General features: G+C 35.7%; 1 protein-coding gene across 1 annotated transcript in view; it reads left to right on the top strand.

Moving 5' to 3' along the window:
• The first annotated feature begins 1,998 nt into the window (after positions 1-1,998).
• The window catches only part of pald1a (phosphatase domain containing paladin 1a), a 63,134-nt gene continuing 58,854 nt past the window's right edge, over positions 1,999-6,278 (top strand). The window contains exon 1 of the mRNA XM_016448664.1: positions 1,999-2,106. The gene's annotated coding sequence lies outside the window, so the exon portion shown is untranslated. The remainder of the gene's footprint in view (positions 2,107-6,278) is intronic.

The raw sequence follows: 6,278 nt of genomic DNA, 5'->3' as shown, positions 1-6,278 counted from the left end.
CCCCCCCCCCCCCCCCCACAATAAATCTTTATGCAAATTAGTTTAAGTTTAGTATATCAGATATTAAGAACCACACTCAGTGTAGACCACATCAGTTAAACTAGTCTCATTTCTTGAATTAGAGATAATCAGTCTGATGAAAAGTCATGCAGTATCGATCAGATATTAGATTTATTTTAACGGAGGGGCAAGGCAGCGCGAGCCTAATCCCTTCAGAACGAACACCGGATCGAAACCCATCGTTTAACACCTCCAGACCCCCGTTAAACGCCCCGTGCCCGCGCTCCTAATCTAATCAGGCGACGTGTGAACAAGAGCCGAGGGGCTGATGTTGATTTGGGTTTGTGTAAAGGATGTCTGGCGAGGCTCTAATCCACATCAGTTTTGCGCAGCAGAGCATTAGTCCTGGTGGAGGACAATGTGGATTGAAGGAGTCTGGCGCTGAGATTTGACAGCCAGGAGCCAAAAAGAGCTTCAGAGACTCCTTCCCAAACTTTAGTGCAGCTAAGCACGATAGAAAAGAATAGCAAATCTTACTCTTGGAGAGGATGCTCTTGATGGTGTCCGCTTGCTCGTGCTCTATAGTCTCCACGGGACGCGTTTGGTTGAGCTTGAAGTTCCGGTAGAGCTGCATCATGTATGTGGGTAAATGATGCCGGTGGCTTCTGGATGACATATTCCTCGTGCCGTGATTAGCGTGCTTTCCAAATACTCCAAGAAGCAGAAGCTGGAAGCAGGCCAGGCGCACAGCTCCGAGTACGTTCATGATGGACTGAGGTCAGAATGACAGGTTGAGGGTCCAGGAGAGCTTATATACCCCCTCCCTCTGGCCCCCTGCATATTTAACAAGCAGCAGAGGACATTAAAGGAAACTGACATGCCTTGACAGCTCATCATCTATTCGTGTGGAAATGAGGCGCATATTTTACAGCGAACAATTAAAGCACCTTGCGCCTCGTGACGTCACCGGAGTCGCCCGTCCTTTGAAGAGTGTGCTAACACTTACAGCGCTGAGCTCGAGCCAAGGCCAGATATAAGTGTCTTTACTCGACCCTCATCAAATGCATTAAACATAACACTTACAGATCGAAAGATTCAAGACAAATATTATTTGCACATCCTATTTTGAGATGTAGCCTACGTCTGCAGCAATATCCATGCTGGCTTAAGTTACAGCTAATTTAGATGAACAGTAAATATTTTAATGAATTTTAAGTCATGGTGTGTCTGGTGTGTGTGTGTAATTTATTTATTTATTTTGCAAGTTTGCATATGCCTCATTTGATATAATTATTGTTAGAACCATATGGTTTAAGAAAAATATTGTTTTGTATATAGTTCTTTTTATAATATATTTAATGGGTATTAGATGAGTAGTAAACATTTTAATGAATTTTAAGTAATAGTTTAAGTATTTATTAATCTATATAGGCTGCTTATAGTAAAATATTATTTTATATTAAGTAAAATATTGTAGGTTATATGTTTTTAGACTATATATATATATATATATACAGTATATATATATATATAATTTTAATTCTTTGCCATTTTGTTACTTGAGCTTCAATATGTTACTAGTAGTAGAATATTGTAGAAAGTTGCACACGCACGCACACACACACACACACACACAAATAAAGTTGCAAATATATGTATCTGCAACTTTATGTGTGTGTGTGTATGTGCAACTTTATGTGTATGTGCACTGTATGTGTGTGTGTAGTTTTTTTAATTTATTTTTGCAATTTTGTATATGTACAATATACAATATGTATGTAAATGTGTGTGTGTGTGTGAGCGTGTGTCTATTACTATGAAAAGCAGGGTTGGATTTTTTATTTAAAAATATAAGGCAGCATTTATCCTTCACTGAAAAAAAAAGATGAAACATTTTATGGAACTTGATAAGAATGACTAGATAGACTAAAATATACACTACACCACACACTCACATACATTCTCTGTAGAGAGAGAGAGAGAGAAAACACGTCTTCCAAACCACGAGTGCCTTCTTTCTTTCTCTCCCGAGTGATTCCAACCGTGCAGAGATTTGCTGGAGTGTGTTTGCTCTGTTGTGAAGGCGGAGGCTGTTTCACGGTGATGGTGAGTGATTAAGTTTCTGCAGTGCTTTATGTGATCGAGCTTCTCCTCACATGCATGGATGTAGGCTACGTGCATTGCTGCAGTTGTGAAAAGAGCGCAGCATAAAAACCAGTGTGCGCTAGAGACAGACCGGATCTGATCTGAGCGTCAGTGTAGCGGCATGCTACTGATTCTGCGTTAGATTGCACGACTATGATTCAGTCTGGTCAGATTATAACACACTATATCGAGTGTATGATATGTAAATGGGTTTAGAGCGCACACATGTATCATGCAGAGAAGATAAGTTACGAGAAACGCATGGAAATGTTTAAACTCAGCATCTGATTCAGTGAGTCGATTCGTTCGAATGAATCTTTGTGTATTTTACGAGCGCTTCTTTCGAAGTGAATTAAAATGTAGTAGACCGTTCCAGTTCTGTATTTTACAGTTCCAGACCACTGATCTAGTATAATTGATCAGTGTTTCAAACCACGGTTTGAACTCGACCGAATCATTTAAAAGAACCGACTCAAAAGAACGATTCGTTTTCGAATTAGACGTCGCAACAATCAAAAGAGAATCGTTTGCGAATGTATCGCTGTGAGTTACTTTGTTGTAGTTTAGTAAACAAGAGAACTCGATGAAACTAACGATTACGTAGACATTTACGGACATCATTTTGATATTTGAATAACTTTATGAAGTTTTTCACACCCTGAGCTGAGTTTATAGCGCTTTTGATGCGACAGCGAGAAGAAAACAGGTAAATTCATATCTGACTGACTGAAGGAAGGAATGTAAACAAATCAATTTAATAGGATAAATCTCACCAAAGAATGTCATATTGTCATAACGACACTCCAACATTAAAACACGAAACATTTCATTAATTTTCAGGAAATAAATGTGGAAAAAATGCAAAATATTAGAATTTTTCAATGGGTTTGTGGGTGTTCTTGACAGGCTTCGTGAGCTTCATCCTAGCATCTCAAATTAGAAACTTAGCATTAAATAAAATATAATCGAATATGGATGAAACCTACATGCCAAAATCTTATCAATCCACATAAAAGCTATTTGATATTAGTGGATTGAAATGCTAATGTGCGGATCGAGAGTCACGCTTATGAAGATTAATGGTGATGAAGTTCGTTTCGATGCTGTTCGGTTCTGATAGCCATCAGAACTCTATGAATAATCCATCTGTTTGACCCTGTCAGTACTAGATTAGAGGAGTTTGCGTTAGGGATTGAGATAAAGTCAGATAAAGTGGTCTTTGTAGGGCTACAGAAGAGGTCATTTGTGGAGATCATTATAGAAATGAGGCCAATTAAAACTCATTTTGCCTCTGGTTGGAAAGAGTCTGGCAAGAAACTACACTGAATTGATCAGTATAGGTACATTTAAAGTGAAGGATGGTGATTTATCTGCCTTTGAAGTTCATAAGACTTTTGAAAGTTCATCTTAAGAAGTTTGAGCTCAAAGTAGAGGCTGGGGCAAGTTGTCACAAGATCTATATGAGGTTTAGTTTTAAACATCTAGGTAAAAACTCTTAAAATATATATTTTTTGGGTTGTGAATCCTGTCCTCCAAACTAAATTCCTCCTATTTTAATTGCTTTTGAGTTGATAAACCCCACAATGGGATACCATTTCTATTTTAGCCACTTTTTGATTTATTTTATGTTTAATAATGGTCTTACCGTTTTAAATTTAGCTGAATAAGCCATTAAATAATTTTAAAACATAATAGATTTTAAATTTGTTTCATATTTCAACAAATTCTTCTTCAGTCAGTGTCAATAAACAGCAGGTTCCTATTGTGACAACTTACCCCATATACTGTAATGTGACAACATGCCCCGCTACTGGGTTCAGAGTTTGGTGTTTTTGTAATCGAGACTTTAAGTTTGTGCCTATACAGAAATTGACTTGAGAAATATTAATTGTAAATAGCTGGGAATTATGTGAAATTATTATTTTTTCCGTAGAAACTGCATCTGATTATGGCAGTATGAACATGGATTGTAAAACAAACTATTCTTAGATAATTCATGGATTATTCAAAGCAAAATTCACTTCATGGATAAATGAGTTTAGGGATTATTTTTGGATGGGTTGTTTTTGCGTTTGTTGTTATGAAGCAGTGGCACAAAGATGATTAATTCACAATTATTACACAATATTAAATCAATTGTCATTTATTGTGAAGTATCTTAGTGCATCTTTTTTAAAAAGCAAATCATTTGACATGAATCCTGCAGCGTTCTAGCACAGATACAGCCGCTGTGATTTAATGCAATGACATCTGCTGTGAGTTTGGGTTTGCAGTGTATTTTGTTTTATGCTTGTTTTATGATTGTTTGTGGTTTGTACACTGAATGCTTGATGTGCACAGATGATTTCAGCCACTAGATGTCATATCGTCCAGCTTTTGTCTGTTTGAAGTCAGTAATAGTATGGCTGTGTCTGAATCCTGAAAACACTCAGACGGTCATTTATTGAAGGCAGCAAAGATGTTTCTTCCCACAATGTGTCTGGCTGAATGTCCTGTTTAAACCTATGATTTCATTTCTACCAAAATAGAAATAAGCATCATAGTCATTAAATATTCACTTCTGCAGATCTCTGCATTAGATCATCAGACATGACGTCCAGCATGCATTATAATCCAGGGTTATTTTAGTAGCATTGAGAGTGTATTATAGTTTTTATTCATATTTTGAATCAGTTGAATCATATATTTTTTTAAAGTTTTACTACTTTTGTTGTGTTTTTGTAATTTTTAGTATTTAAAAAATATATATTTTATATGAGTTTTTATTCATTTTTATTTCAGTTTCAGTATTTAGATATTTTAGTACCTGGAGTTAAACTTTATAAACTATTGCAACTATATCTTGAGTTTGTATTCCCCGATCCTGAGTTTTCTCACAATTCAGATATTTTTTTCCCCTTAGAATTGCAAGAAAAAAGTCAGAAATGTGTGAGAAAGTCATGGTGGAAAAAGGCTTCTATATAAAATTATTCAAACCATTAAAACTAATCAAACTATTAAAACACACACACACATATATTAATATATATATATATATATAATATATTATTTAACAATAAAATTAAAATAAAATACTATTTTATAACAATTAAAAAAAGTAGTATTAGTTATAAATATTTCTATAATTAGAAATATTATATTCTATATTCTATAAAATACTATAATAAGTCTATATTATATCTCTACCCTGCATGAAAATGATTCAATCTGGTCAGATTATAGCACACTATAACAAGTGTGTGATATGTAAATGAGTTAAAAATGCACACATGTATCACGCAGAGAAGATAAGTTACAAGAAACGCATGAAAAGGTTTAAACTCAGCATCTGATTGAGTGAGTCGATTCTTTCGAACGAATCTTTTTGTATTTTGCATGCTCTTCTTTTGTATTGAATTAAATATCTAAATATTTTATAGTTCCAAATGCACAGTTTGAACTCCACCAAATCAATAAAACGAACTGACTCAAAGGAACAATTCATTTACAAATTCGGTCAAAGGAGAATCATTTGCTTATGTTTTTCTTTTTAGTTAACATTATTTCAAGTAATTATTTATTTGTTTATTTTGTAATGGTTTTAGATTTAGTTAACTAAAATAACCCAGCTGCAGTCACTAAATGACTTCCGTTTTCACGTCTGTTTTTAGTGACGTTGATCATTGAGGGCAAATCCAGACAGGAAAATGTTCTTCCCGTGGACACACGCAGGTGTCAAGCTGTCAGTCCGCTCGGAAACGGATGTTTAAAACACAAAAGTGCATTGATGAGACGGTTTGGTTTTTTCACAGCTTGAGAGGAAGTTTCACAGGAAGCTGAAATGTTGTTCAGTGCTTCAGAGCATCACGTCACTCGATCTTCTGCTGCTTCCTCGTCTGCTTTGCCTCGTTTCTCTCATTAAATCCAGAAGCGTAGTCGCTTAAACACATTTCTCTTCATGCATGTTAAACTGTAAAGTACCACGAGGGCAAAATGTCACAGAGCCTCAGAAAAAAAAGAGAGATGCATGATTTCTGGCTTTGGTCTCGCATGCATCTCTTCAAGTTCATCAAAGCCGTTAGACTGACAGAGGAAGAAATAGGTGTGGCCGGGTTTGCTCTCACATAAACATCAGCTCAAATCCAACTATATAT

Source organism: Sinocyclocheilus anshuiensis, unplaced genomic scaffold (assembly GCF_001515605.1).
Source record: "Sinocyclocheilus anshuiensis isolate Anshui unplaced genomic scaffold, SAMN03320099.WGS_v1.1 scaffold75, whole genome shotgun sequence".
NCBI classification, from domain to species: Eukaryota; Metazoa; Chordata; class Actinopteri; order Cypriniformes; family Cyprinidae; genus Sinocyclocheilus; species Sinocyclocheilus anshuiensis.
The sequence above is the reverse complement of the archived record's forward strand: the minus strand, read 5'-3'. Positions and strand labels throughout refer to the sequence as shown.